The sequence below is a fragment of the Sapajus apella genome, unplaced genomic scaffold, assembly GCF_009761245.1.
Source record: "Sapajus apella isolate SASKATOON/1434 unplaced genomic scaffold, GSC_monkey_1.0 scaffold179, whole genome shotgun sequence".
Taxonomy (NCBI): domain Eukaryota; kingdom Metazoa; phylum Chordata; class Mammalia; order Primates; family Cebidae; genus Sapajus; species Sapajus apella.
In genome coordinates, this window is record NW_022437119.1 from 1,531,269 (window position 1) to 1,546,276 (window position 15,008).

General features: G+C 41.2%; 1 non-coding gene across 1 annotated transcript; it reads left to right on the forward strand.

Annotated features, from left to right (window-relative positions):
- The first annotated feature begins 1,146 nt into the window (after positions 1 to 1,146).
- Positions 1,147 to 1,208, forward strand: LOC116543043. The gene has a single exon (XR_004265451.1). It is a non-coding gene; the product is annotated as a U7 small nuclear RNA (small nuclear RNA).
- Positions 1,209 to 15,008: the final 13,800 nt, after the last annotated feature.

Below are 15,008 nucleotides of genomic sequence, written 5' to 3' on the forward strand. Positions count from 1 at the left end.
TTGAGATATAAGGCAAGGTGTTGAAATTATATAGTCATTATTTCAAGCATCATGATTTCAGTGGTACAACATGCCAGTCTTTTCTGGTTAATGGGAAATGCACAGTCGAAACCACATTACAAATGTAAAAGTTATCCTAAAACACTCTACTCCACCTGCTTGGTGGGATAGGCCAGAGAAATGGACATTCCCAGCATAGTCCCTCCTTTCACATGGCTCACCTTCCCAGAGAATACTTTCTACCTGAATCAGTGATCTTCCAAAATAGTGACTTGTAGAGGCTACAGATTACCTCTAGATGATGGCCAGATGTGCTTTTCTCAAGCATCTTGGAGCTAATAGATCAGTGTGGTGAAGTGGTGAGCAAAGACTTGCACTTGAGAGTATCAATTGATGCAATTGGGGTTCTATCAATTGATAGCCTTGTGACGTTGGGTAAGTTTTTCCTCTTCCTGAGTCTTGGTCACCTAATTTGTAAAACAGGGATGTGAATGCCTCCCTCATTGGGCCATTTTAAGGGTTAAAGAGGAGAGCACATGTAAAGTGCCCTAGCACAGTGCCTGATTCACCGAAGACACTCAACAAATGTTAATGAATGTTACCTCTAGGGAAGCAAAGCCCAGCGTTAGGGGTCAAACCTGCCAGACAGAGTCTCTGGTCATTACAGGACATCTCAGGACATTTCCAAAACAAAAATAGTTTTACTCAACACTCATTTTAGAAATTAATGTTAGAATGCCTAGGGAATGGATGATAGGGTAGGTATATGACAAAGTCAGGCTGAAGTCCAAACAACAAAGGGGTTTCTTCTCTGGACAAAGCTAGGCTCAAAGCTCTTTTTGGTTACGATCTACACTGGGATGTTGGACCGGCACCTTTTGACAGTGACATAAGCCTTCTCAAAGAAGTAACATTTCCTTTTGCAACTGGCTTTTTTGAGTGGAATGATGAAGTTTGCTTGTGTTTGTGTGGGCAGACCCACATAACCCTGGCACTGATAAATATTCAGTATATCTTTATGTTTTCACACTAAGCAGCATTGAAAAGTGGGCAATTTTTTTGTTTGTTTTTGATTCTTAGAGAGACACCTGTAATCATGCTGATGCTCACGTGCTGAAAACTATGACCTCAATAGAGAAGAAGACACAGCGTTACAGCTCTTTTGGAATTTGTCTAGCAGGTTTCTCAGTTTTCCCTGGAAAACTCTAAAAAAACAAAGGAGAGAGGGGTGCATGGAAGAATGAGCACAAGAGACGAAGCATGTTACAGTTTATAAACATCTGAACACTGGATCTCTATAAGGATTCTGTGGTTCCATCTCTACTTGACAACAGACATGCTCTTTCAAAATTCTGTGTTTGAAGTTATGTTAATAACAACTGATGCCCATCCTGCAATGACTAATCTAATTTTCAGCACAGCCGTCTGAAATAGTTTTGCTTTCTTTCTCTAGATCTGTTCTATACTCCTAACTCTCCAGGAGTTTCCAAGGAATAAAATCTCTTCCAAAAGCTTTCTGTTGCAACAACTGGACCACACTGAAAGCTAAGTCCCGCAATCATAATCTAGGTTAGCAGGTAATCATTGTTAGTGGGGTCCTCCCTTTCGCCAGGCTTGTGTTTGTATTGGGGAGCAGGCAGTTTTTGCTAGAGCAGCACTGCCATCTCTCTACACTTCACCTGGTTGGTGGGATGGGCCAGAGAAGTGGACATTCCCAGCAAAGTCTCTCCTTTCACATCAGCTCACCTGCCCAGAGGATACTTTCTGCCATCTATACCATCTATACTGGGCTCTGCACCAAGGATTCAGCAGTGACCAAGAGGAAACTTGGGCCCTTCTTTCTGTTATTTGACATCATTTAGTGAGGAGCCAAACAACTAAATAAAGAAGAAAATAACATTAAATATACAGGATGATTATCACAGTGGTAAGGGGAATGAGGGAACCTTCTGGGAGCATAAAGGAAGTGCATCTAAGCAATTATCAACTGCATCATCGAGTGTCGAGTCAGACAGATTAAATTTAATAAACCTTGCCTCTAAGCACCAAATTGATGGCCACTCTGACAACACATATATTGAGTATCCTCTCTAGGTCAGACCTGTGCTAGGAGCTGGGGGAATATAAGGAAGAATAAGGCATAGCCCATGCTCTTAAAGAGCTCAGTCTACTGGAGAAAACCTCCAAGTAAATGAACACTTTCAGCATAGTGCAGAGATGGGGTCATGCACAAAGAACTATAGAAAAACAGAGATGGGGCCCCTAACACAGTCTGTAGGTCAGAGAAGGCCACTCCGAGGAGATTACTCCTGAGCTGATTCTGAAGGGATGAATAGAGCTTAGCTGCTTAAAAAATATGGACAAGGTCAGTCCAGACAGAGGGAATTTCATGGTCAGGAGTATGGAGATGAGACTGAGCATGGAGTTTGGGGAATGAGGCTTGAGCCATAAGCAGGGGTCAGAGAATGAAGTACCTTGTATCCCATTCTGTGTATAACTGGAAAACTTGGCCTTGATCCTGTGTAAAAACAAATCAGATGTTGTCGGGGGAGGCGGGAGGCGATTCTAAAGACAGAGGTATAAGCCAGGAGAGTGCCAGGCTATTACAGTTCAAGGCAGAAATGATGATGGTCTGATCTAGCCCCGTAAGAGCAGCAAAAAATATAAGAGAGACACAGAGCTGCTTGGCAGGTAGGCGGATGAGTTGATTGATCGGTTGTGTGGCAAAGGCAGAGGGAGGAGTTTATGATGACTTCCAGTTTTCTAGTTTGTGTCCTGCTGGGACTGGAGATACAGAAGGAGGAGGGGAATGATGAAATCAATTTTGGACATGTCAAATTTGAGATCCCTCTGGATCATCCTGGTATGAATGGCTCCCAAAGAAAGTGATTTTGCAGAAAACATGATGCTTGCTTCTTGCTCTCCTTTACTTATATAAATCTGAAGAGGTGACATATAATCTGATAATCTCAAATAGACATAGAAAAGACATCAAGGCAGCCAGGAACCAAGCATTAAAACTCTCCCATATATACAGTGAGCAACTAAACTTCATTAGACCAGCAGATGCACCCAACCTACCTTGCATTTCCCGGTTTGATGTTGCTGCTATTTGAGTGCTGATGTCTAAGTAACTGTGCCACAAAGTACACTGGGAAGGAGAACAAATTGCCAAAATTGTCTCAAGATCTACTTTTCTTTTGGCACGCACTATGACTTATGTGGCAAACGGAAAATAAATAAACCCAAACATAAAAGAAGAATTGCAGGCCCATGTTCTTCTCAAGTGACTTTTAAGGGGAGGCAAATGGAAATGTTCACTTTGCTCTTATTTTTATTACTTTTTAAAATAATAACTTTATTGTTATATAATTCACATATGGTGCAATCAAATCCTCTGATGTTACTCCTAAGATGGTACAGCTGTGAGCATGAGCACCGTCACCCTGAAATGATAGTGGTTTCAGCATGGCTCTGTTTGTCTTTTTACCTCCACTAAGCTCTCTGCCTCCTTCTATTAAACTAAATGAATTTCTGGCTGCTTGCTCAATTATTCTTCAATAATTTTGGAAACATAAGTTGCCCCACAGTTTGATCCAATTACATTTAAGCAGGGGTAGCTTTATGACATGATTCTTTGAGGTTTGTTCTAACCTCAAGAAGACTCCTCTTAGCTGGATCTTTCCCTTGTTCTCTCTGATAAACGAGATAGTCTATGCTTAAGCTTTGTGCTCTTATAGAGCTATCAGCCTCTTCTTAATTGCTCACCATCAAAATCTCCATCATTTTCCAGAGCATCCTTAGGTTTGAACTTATATATACTCTGTCAAACAAAGTCAGGTTTTTTAAGGAGAACTTCAGCTATATCTGTTCTTATGCACTGACTCTCCCCCTGGGCAAAATTTCTAAGCCACTGCTTTGAGCATTGGGAATCTCTGGCCTTGCTGGGTTGCTTCTCCCAGTATGAAACCTCTGCTCTATAAACTAGCTGCAGTGAGAGTCATCAGGGCCCCAGTATTCTTGGGCTATTGCACCTGGCCTGTAGAGACAAGCCTAGTATATATACAAGGTCTGAGTGGAGATAGGGAACACCCTACCTCTCCGCTGCACTAATCAGGAATCCAGACTCGATCATTTGGAGTTGGAGAGAATGAGAAATGCTGCTAGCCAGATCCTCCTCATGGGATGTCATATTTCTTGACTGAGATATGAGGGGAGAGGAAACCCCATCTTCTTGACCACACCCACTCAGAGTGGAACTTCCACTAAACTGAGCTTAGTGAGGGGCAGGTAAAAGGGAGCTAGTCATGACTGAAATACCACAGACTCTTGCTGCTCTTGCTGAGATTTATTGGGTTTTTTTGAATAAATGTTTCACTTAATGGATGTCCTTAAGGTAATTTTTAGAGACGTTGAATGACTAATTTTTTAAGAACAGTTTTCACTAATTATGATGTATGTCCACAGTGCAATTCACACAGCCATTTTAGAAGTGAAACTCTTTATCACTTTTTAATACATTATTCATTTGTGTTTGTGTAAACAAATTATTGACTTCTGAAGTATATATGGAGTATGAGTTGGGAAATAAGACCAAAAGGATATCTTGCTCTTCAGTTGGAAAAGTTTAAAAAAAAAAGAAAAGAAATGAAGAGACTAATGGAGAAAGCATGGCTTTTTCATGGTAAATAGAAAATACAAAGTGTGATCTCATAGATGACCACGTTCCAACCTGCATGATCCTTTCTATGCACAAAAACATAAGGAATAAATGGACTCTAAAGTAATTTGGAATAATTTTGCACATTTAAAACTATAACCTTGGCAGAGATACTAGTGATGAAATTTTCACAAATGTAGTGAAACTCAAATCAAGTCCAATCACTTGAACAGGCCACTTGTGGTCCATTCTAAACCAACTTGTGCCCAAAGAGGGAAACACGTAGAAGGAAAAGTGTGGCTTTTTTTACTTATGGGTAACGACTATTGTCAAGTTATTCAATGACTTTGTGCCTCAGTTACCTCACTTACTTTCTGTCTGCATCAATTGAGAGAAATTACATGAAAATGATGAGAAGTATTATATGAGAAATAAGGCCTTTAAAACTAGGGCAATTTTCACATTTCTTGAAATGACCTTATTTTATGAAGATGGAATAATTCTTCCTAAGAGGATAAAATAAAGGAAAGCTGCTTTTTGCCTGTGAACTGATTTTAACTCTATGAAAAATCTTCAAGCAATAACAAGGAATGAAATAATAGTACTTTCAATCAAAGTTTGGTTAATAAGTCAAAACTAAGATGTATTTCTTCTGAAACTCAACCAAAAGTCAATGCTGCATGAAGTACATGGGCTCGAGCCTGACTTTTTGGCCTTGGGTACCGGTTTGGCCACTTTCTAGCCAAAAGACCTTGGGCAAATTACATAACCTCTACACACCCCAGTACAATGAGTTTAATAACTTATGTGTTGTTATGAGGCTTTAATGAATTAAAAGATGTAAAGATGCATGAGCAGTGCCTGGCACACAGTAAGGAAGTGTGAGTGATGATGATGATGACAGTTGAGAAATCTGTCCTTGTTGAAATTTGTCATCCTGCCCCAAATGAAGCCTGTCAGATTTCCTAAAAATCTACTGGCTTTCCTCCAAGAGGAATTACAGAAAGACAGTGGAGAAGATGTCTCCAACGCAAAGTCATAGATCATCAAGATGGCCAATGTGAGAAAAGTCAAATCCCTTGTTCTGGGCATCAAGTTCCTAGAAATGTTGGAACTGACAGCATGTCTGATTCAGTGATGCCATTCAAGACATTTAGCCAAGGGTGATGCTCTAGGATGAAATTAAGAGGGAAATGACAAATAAACCATGGCAACTAATCAATACATAGCCCAGTATGAAGCTAATGGTCCATTTCAAGAGCAGGAGCTGGCCTTTGCAGAGCCCGCCTTTTTTTGTGGTCAGAATTGAGTCTTGTTATAATCATGTTGAGAATTACAGAGATTAGTGTCCTGAAATCATCGACATTGCATTATGAATATTTCTTTTCCTTTGTGTTCCTTAATAGTTAGAAAATTATATATATACAGCTATTGCAGTGATCCTATTTTAATAATGTAGTATAATGAGATTCATTTGAAATTATACTGAAACTTTAAAATTGGAGAAGAGAGATAGACATTATCAGGGCTATATATGGATTCTATATTAAATAAAAGCAGAAGTATATATCTTTTATCTTCAAATTCATCTACATTATAATAATTGCTACCTTAGTTCCAATGTGCTTGTTAAGTCTAGCACCTCAGCCTAGTCTCCTTTTACAAGCATTAACATCCTCTTGGCATAAAGTCCTGACATTTCCATCTTTTACTTTAAAACTGATTTCGTGCTGTCAGTAATCTCCAGAAAGGATTGAGACCTGCGAGCTACCCAGAATGAATGGCTGTAGGTCAGGTGACTGGCACCATCAACAAGCATCTGTGAGCTAAACATTAGGTGGTTTTGAGCACAGAACTGGGAGATTGAGACAGTAGTTCAGGGTCTGCCAAACCATGGGCCAAATCTAGCCCATTGCCTAGTTTTATAAATAAAGTTTTATTGAAACACAGCCATGCCCATTTGTTACCTATTTTCCATGATTGCTTTCACACTACAATGGCAGTGTTGAGTAGTTGCAGAAGAGACCATGTGACCTACAAAGCCTAAAATATTTGTTATCTAGCCCCTTAGAGGAAAATTTGGCCAACCCATGCACTAGATGGTTGTCTATAATTTAAAATGTTCTAACATATTTAAAGTTGCTGAACAGGAACCTAAAATAAGCTCAGCTGTATTTGCTGCCTTGATTTGTTTGCCTATAGTCAATTTTAAGCAGATCTGGCATTAGCACCCAACTAATGATTGGGTGTTTCTTGAAAGCAGCCCAAAGTGCTTCCCTCTGAGCCTTTACTAAAGCAGTCCCCTCTGCCTAGAATGTCCAACCCCACTCCACCCTCTCTCTTTTTTTCCTGCCTATCTTCTGTTCAGTTTTCAGAATTCTACCTAAGTCAAGCCCTGTTTATGAAGCCTTCCCTCACCCCAGACCCCAGGCAAAAGGAACCATTCTCTACTCCAGTCTCCAGAGCTCATGTTAAAGTCCTCTGCCATGGCTGCCTCACATGGAATCATTGGTCCATCTCCTCCACTATGAACTCACAGGGGCAGTAGCCATGTTGCATTTATTTCCATAACCCAGCTTTATAAGATTCAGTCATTTGTTAAATCTAGGCTCATCTTTTCCCTAAGTGTTTTCCCTAAGCTTGGCCCCACATTGTACACCTCATTACTTGCCTCTTGGCTTCTATTCTTACCCTCTCTAGTCTGCAGCGAGAGTGAACTTCTCACGGGAAAAATCAGGTCATGTCATTCCTCTGCTCAAAACCCTACACTAGCATATACTTGGAATCAAATCAGAAGGCCTAATATAGCCTGCAGGGCCTTGCATGACCTGATTCCTTGCCTGTCTCTCTACCGCCACATACATCTTACTGCTCTTTCCCATGCAAGCAGCGTTCCAGGGACACCGACTTCTTTGCAGGTCCTCAAACACTCCAAGCATGCTTCTGCCTCAGGATCTTTGCACTTGCTATTCCATCTTCTTGGAATACTCTTACCCAGGTAGTTACATAGCTTGCCCCCTTACTTCATTCAACTTACTGCTTTGATATCACCTCCTCAAAGAGGGCTTCATTCTTGGAAGGAACAAAATAGCCCTTTTTGTCAGTGTCTGTTCTCTTAAATTTATATTGCTTCATAGCGCTTATTACTTCCCATTAAATTTATTTGTTTACCTGACTTCCTCAGCCAAATATGAACTCTATGAGGTTAAAACAGTCTTGTTTACTATTCTCTCTCTCTCTAGTGTCTGAAACAGGGCCTGGCATCTAGTAGATGCACAATTACCATCTGTTGAATACAAATGAATGGGAGTCTGTTGATTCTGGCATGAACACCACACTGCTTTCATCATTTAAGTATTATAATGTGTCCTAATATTGCTTTGGAATGAATATGAAAGGCTGTTTAGAAAGGAATGGGTTTTAAGAAGAGACAGATACTGGTTCAAATTCTGGGTCTATCAGGTAGTAGTTGCATGGCCTCAGTCAAGTTGTTGGACCTCTCTAGGCCTTAACTTCCTTGGAGTTAATATGAGGATAATCATACAACACAGGATTATTATAAGGAATAAATGAAATAATACATGTATTGTGAAATTTTTTTTAGAGACAGGGTCTCACTCTCTTGACCAGGTTGGAGCACAGTGATACAATCATGGTTCACTGCAGCCTCAAATGCCTGGGCTCAAGCATTCCTCCTACCTCAGCCTCCTGAGTAGCTGAGACTGCAGGCACATTCCACCATGCCCAGCTAATTTATTTTATTTTCTTTTTTTGTTGAGATGGGGGTCTCAATTTCTGGTTCAGGCTGTTTTCAAACTCCTGGCTTCCAAACATCCTCCTGCCTCAGCCTCCCAAAGTGCTGGGATTACGGTGATGAACCACCATGCCCAGCCATATTGTGAAATATTTTTTAGGCAGATCACAAAATATTATAATAGTATAATCTCATTTTTTACAATAACTGTTTGTGTTTTTAAAGATGTTTGCAAGGGTATAGCCCAAAATATTGACAGTGGTCATCAGTGGTAAGCTTGGGAGTGATTTTTATTATCTTCTTTATAGTTCTGTCATTTTTATTTGTTTACAACAAAGCACATTGCTTGAATTGTCAGGGGCAAGAAGCCACTTTCATTTTGAGAAAATAAAATGAAAACAAGACCATACCCTTTCCACCACACTGTGTCACCCATCTACTATGGCACTCGGGCAGTGATAAATTCTTGATAAGTAGGTTGGCAGGGGAGGCTGGCCAGGAAAAGAGGGCCAGCAATAACTAAGAATAGAATTGGGGTATAACTCAGTTTATTTTGTTTTCTAGACCATTCTCCTTGCTTAATCAGGTTGGTAAGAGGGAAACTGAGCCTCCGTTTCCTTGTCAGTATCCACACCTCAGAATAGTGTAGAGATCAAATGAGAGAATTTTTCCATAGCCAAGAGTATGGGGGTTAAGAGCACAGCTCTGGAGTAGTTAGCATGAGTTCAGATCCTAAGTCCCTCATTACTAACTGATGACTTTACATTTTCTGAATCTGTTTCCTCATCTCCAAAATAGGGGGAATAATTTGGGCCTGGCAAATTTCCTCTGAGGACTCAAGGAAGATATGACCTGCTGAAATCCATGAACTACTGGACTGTCTCTATTCACCTTATGTCCTATTTTGCACCCAGCCTCTTCACCACAGCCTTTATAATAGAGAATAGAGGAAGAAGAGGGGCACAGAGCCTCTTCTAACTCCAGCCACATTTTCCTGGGCCTTGTTTCTAAGCAATGGAAAGCCAGGAAGGAGAGTCAAGAAAGGTATGGATGAGTCATCATCAATTCCCTTTGGACTGCCAGAACAAGTGTGCGAAAGAAGCCATGTACCCATCTGCCCACTGACATTCAGACAACCATTGTACAATAAGAAGCACTTGGCTGCCTGGCAAAGAATGGAAAATAAACATGGCAAGGCCAAGATGTCTAAGATGAGTCAACTGGGCAGTGATGGCAGGACAACAACAATGAAGAGTCTTATTGTTTTGCACAGCCTGGTATGCATCTGGCCCCAGAGCCTATTAAGATGAGTACTGTGTTCCCCCAACACCAACCATCTAGCCCAATGGATTCGTAGAACTATTCATCAAGATGAAGTGGGTTTTATTATTGTGGATATTGTTAGCCACAAAACACAAGAGATGCAGAGGAGGAAGAATTATTATGTTCCTCTTTTGTGATATTCAACGGTTTGAGTCATGCTAAGGAAGTCATCAGGGTGAGAGTGGGCATCTCCCACCCCTTTCCTTTCTTTTGTTACAGAATATTGAGACCTCTGGTATGCTGGGCCCCAGGGATGCAGATATGACGCACTATATGCCCTGCCTGCGAGAGGTCAAGTGGTGAAACCAGGCAAGTGCCAGGCAATTAGAGTGCCCTGTGGTCAGGATGTATTCCAAAAGGAACAGAGACTGTCAGTATGTGATCAGCTCTACTTCCCACTGGGGGCACAAGCTGGTTCCTAAAGGATGACAGGGCACTTGCCGAGGGCAAAGGCCTTTAAATAGGTGACCAGCAAGTGACAACTGGATCATAGCAACCCGAATGTGTCCAGATGTCAGGAGAGGCTTAGTCAAATACAAGTCAGCATGCCAATTGAGTGTCCTCTTTGAATCTTAGAGCAGTTGAGCAGTTAAGGTAAATCTTCTTAACTTGGGGCGTGCAAGCCCTACAGATCCCCGCTCCCCACATCTGGCTCCAGTCACCCTTTCCAACCTCATTGACATTATTGGTTCCTATCCCACCCTTTACCCATTTCACTAGATACACCCTGTATTTTCCTGCCTTTGTGCCTTTCCAGGTACAGTCTGATCATCCAGAGTCCTCTTCTCCATATCTGCCTCTTGCAGAGTCCAATCAATCAATTAAGGTCAAATTCTTCCCCCAACAAACCTGACCCTTGTGGTATATCCACAATCTCTACCCATATACCACCAGAAAGAATCAATTTCTTCTTCCCTTTTGTGCCAAACACACTTAGTACCTCTGTTAAGAACTTGACACAACCTTCCTTGTGTAGCCAAATGGTTAAAAACACAAGCTGTGTTTTCAAGAGGGCAGACATAGAAACACCACCTGTGTGACCTCAGGTAAATTTACTAACCATGTCAGCCCTCAGTTTCACGATCTTTATAATGAGAATAATAATAATATCTACTTACTAGAGTTATTTTTACAATTATATGAGGTAATACATCTAAAGAATAGTGCCTGACACATAATAAGCATTCAATAAATTGTAGCTCATTTTGTTATATGGCCCTCTTGTCCCCACCTTAAATTGTGAGCAATTAAAGGTCAGGGACTACTATTAATAGTATTGTGTTGTTACTGATCCTCTTATCTGTTTAGTGACTAGTACACAGTACGTGCTTGATAAAGATTATTAAGATCCTCTTGAATCTTTGCCTTGAAGGTACTGGGGTAATTCTGGAGTGCTTCAAAGTTTGGATTTCTGATCTAAGATGTATCATAACCCTAAAAGCATAAGACCCATACAATTTACCAAATAGCCTTCTGAATTGGGTGAAACCCTTGAGAGTTGAGCTGATATGGGTCTGTATTTGATAGGGCTTTTTTCTCAGGCCACATCAGACTAGTGAAATACTTGGGGTATGCTATGGTCTGAATATTTGTGTCTCCCTTAATTCACATGTTGATATTCTAACCCCTAAGATGATGGTATTAGGAAGTGGAGCCTTTGGGAGATGATTAGGTTATAAGGGTAGAACCCTCATGAGTAAGATTAGTGCCTTTATAAAAGAGAACCAAGATAGATTCCTTGCCCCTGCTGCCATGTGAGGTTAGTGTGAAAAGACAGCTACCTGTAAGTTAGAAAATGGACCCTCACCAGACACTAAATCTGCTGGCTTCTTGATCTTGGAACTTGCCAGCCTCCGGAACTATAAGCAATAAATTTCTGTTGTTTATAAGCTACCCAGTCTATGATATTTTATTTATCACCCTGAATGGACTAAGACAGGGCATGCAAGTCTATCATTCTCTAGAGCAGTCATGTGAATTGCCTATAAGAAGGTTTTAAAGGAACATTCTAGACACCTAGGAAAGGAAAAGATCCATTGAGATCTGCTGGGAGCAGCTGAAGGAACCACTGGGGAAAGAACAGTAAAGGAAGAGCAGCTCCATCCTTCTGCCAAGAAGGTGATCTTGTTGAGGAGTTGGGTCAGGGCTGGTGCTGGTGTTGTTTTAAATACCAGCTGAGTCTGTCAGTGGGTCTATGCTGGGTGAAGCAGAGAAAAACAGAGGAGGGAACAGCCACTGCCATGTGTTGTAGCTAGTCACATTATTATTATTTTGAGACAGATTTTCTCTTTTTGCCCAGATTGGAGTGCAGTGGTGTGATCTCAGCTCACTGCAACCTCCATCTCCCGGGTTCAAGTGATTCTACTGCCTTAGCCTCCTGAGTAACTGGGATTACAGGCGTGCGCCACTATGCCCATCTAATTTTGTATTTTTAGTAGAGACGGGGTTTCACCATGTTGGCCAGTCTGGTCTTGAACACCTGACCTCATGCAATACACTCGCCTCAGTCTCCCAAGGTGCTGGGATTACAGGTGTGAGCCAACGCACCCGGCTCATCGTGCTCTGTTGCCAGGCTGGAGTGCAGTGGCATGGTCTTGGCTCACTGTAACCTCCACCTCCCTGGTTCAAGAGATTCTCCTGCCTCAGCCTTCCTAGTAGCTGGGACTACAGGTGCACATCACCATACCCAGCTAATTTTTGTATTTTTAGTAGAGATGCAGTTTTACGATGTTGGCCAAGATGGTCTCCATCTCTTGACCTTGTGATCCATCCACATCGGCATCCCAAAGTGCTGGGGTTACAGGAGTGAGCCACCGCGCCCAGCCCCATTATTTTTTATCAGACTTGAACTACCCTGGCATAGACTTTGTGTACTGTTCTTAGCTCTGATGCCATCTTACTTCCCCATCCTTGTTTTATCTCTGTCTCTGCTTTGCCATCTGGTTATTTTCCCCCTCCTGTTGAAGGTGATATATTTCTTTGAACCACCACAAATCCATTTGGGAATGAGGTAACGTATAAATAAATAATCCTTAAAAAAATACATTCCCATTTGATACTCAAAACAGTCCAGTGACAGATATGCTGATCCTCTGAGAGTATGACATTTGGACAAAATCAAAAAGCTTGTAAATATCTTCTGGCCCCAAGTTTGGTACACTTTCCACTAACAAACAACCAACGTGTTGAGCCTTGACTATGTGCCCGACACTGGGCGAGGGGTTGAAGATTGAGAATTGACTTGGTGTCAGGCACTTTCTCTCAGTTCTGTGAGGACAGTGTTGCCATCAACCCTGAATTACAAGTGAGGAATTTGAGGCTAACTGCAGTTAGGTAACTTGATGTGCTCGTACAGCAGAGCAAGTAACAGGTTCTATTCCAGCCAGTTCTTCTTTGGCTCCCACCTAACAAAGGTAGATGAGAGTGTGTGTTAGAGGCCACATCCTGTCATTCACTCCGTCTGCTGGTTTTCTAGTCCCATAGGTCTGTAATCAAAACACTAAGAAGTGCTAACATTCCTGGACTACCCACCAGGTGCCAGGCATCATTCTAAATACTTGACTTTCATTATCTTGTAATCCTCTGAGGCAGGTACTGTCTTACTCTCATTTCATTCCATGTCCCTCTGTACTCTCATCTACAGCCACAGCTACAGTTAGTACCTATGCTCAAATGAATGACAACCATCTATATCTAGACCAGACTTTTCTGAACATTCCAGACCACTATTTCCAATTGCTTAATTTTTGTTCTTGAATTTATTTGTTCATTTATTCAACACATATTCATTGAGCCCCACTATATAAAAAGCATGATTCAAGATGTTGAAGATTATAGCAGTATAAAAATAGACAAGAATCACTTTCTCATGGAGCTTACATTCTGGTGGGGGAAACACAATAAGGAAGAAAAAATGGAAAATATCTAGATAATGTGAAGAACTAAGCTGAAAAATAAAGCAGAGAAGAGAGGACATGAAATATTGGAGTGCTGTGGAAATTGTAGATAGGATAGAGAGAGCAGGCTTTGCTGATGTTGTAGTATTTGAATAAGGGAGGTGGAGGAGGTGAGAGAGATAAGGGAAACCTCTAAACACCTTAAACTAAATAGGACCAAAACTCAACCCATGATTTTCTCCTCAAAACTGAATCCTTTTTCAGTGTTCTCAATCTCAAGAAATGATCCCACCACATAAGTTAGTTGAGGCAGAAACCTAGAAGCCATCCTCACTCTAAGCTCTTCCTACCTTCCTCATACCCCTGCCAACATATCCCATCCATCAACAAGTTTTGTTGATTGTAGCTCATAAATATTTCTCTTGAGATAACACACTTTTCCCCCACCTCCATTATTACCATTGTGATCCAAGCCCACGTCATCTTTCACAGCAGCCAGAGTTAACCTTTTCCAAACTCAAATCTGATAATGTTATCACCTCACTTAAGACTTACAACGGCATCAAATTGCTCTTACTGGTAGAATGAAAACTAAACTCTCTTTCATGACCTATACATGGTCTGACCCTAACCTACTTCCCCAGTCTCCTTTCATACCAGTTTTGCCTCTGCTTCAAATACACATACCCACCCCCCAGCCCACACACACTCCAATCAAACTAGCTTTATTTTAGAATCTTAAATCAGTCATGTTCTTGCCAATATATATCCTGTTTACATGCTGTTCCTTCTTTCTGGACCGCCCTTCTTCCTTTGTCTCAAGCCTATCACTCTCACCTAGTTATCACCCTGTTCAAAGAGCAGACTTCCCTGACCTTCCTGATTCGGTCATGTTCTCCTATTACAGGGTGTCATGACCCTATGGATTTCCCCTTCCACACTTTCACAGATGCAATTTTACATCAAGTTTTGTGACTATTTGTTTAATGTCTACCTTCCCCACTGAACTGTAACTCCACAAGGACAGGGATCTATATGCTTATGACTAAAACCACAGTGCCTAGAATAGTGCTTGGCACTTAAGTAGGTGCTCAACAAATAAGCAAATGAATAAAAAAAATGAATGGACCACAATTTCACAGATGAAAAACTGAGACTCAGAGAGGTAAAACACATTGCTCAAGGCCACATAACTGGTTAGTGGCAGAGCAGGGACTTGAATTGAAATCTGTTGATTTCATTTCCCATGTTCTTTCTCCTGCCTTTTACATTTTATACTTTTAACTTTAGATGTTTCGTGTGAACACAGTCATGCTATAAAACCCCCCAGGCTTTATCCTTCCTAAGAAAGAAGTACCACTGTTAACATTTTGAT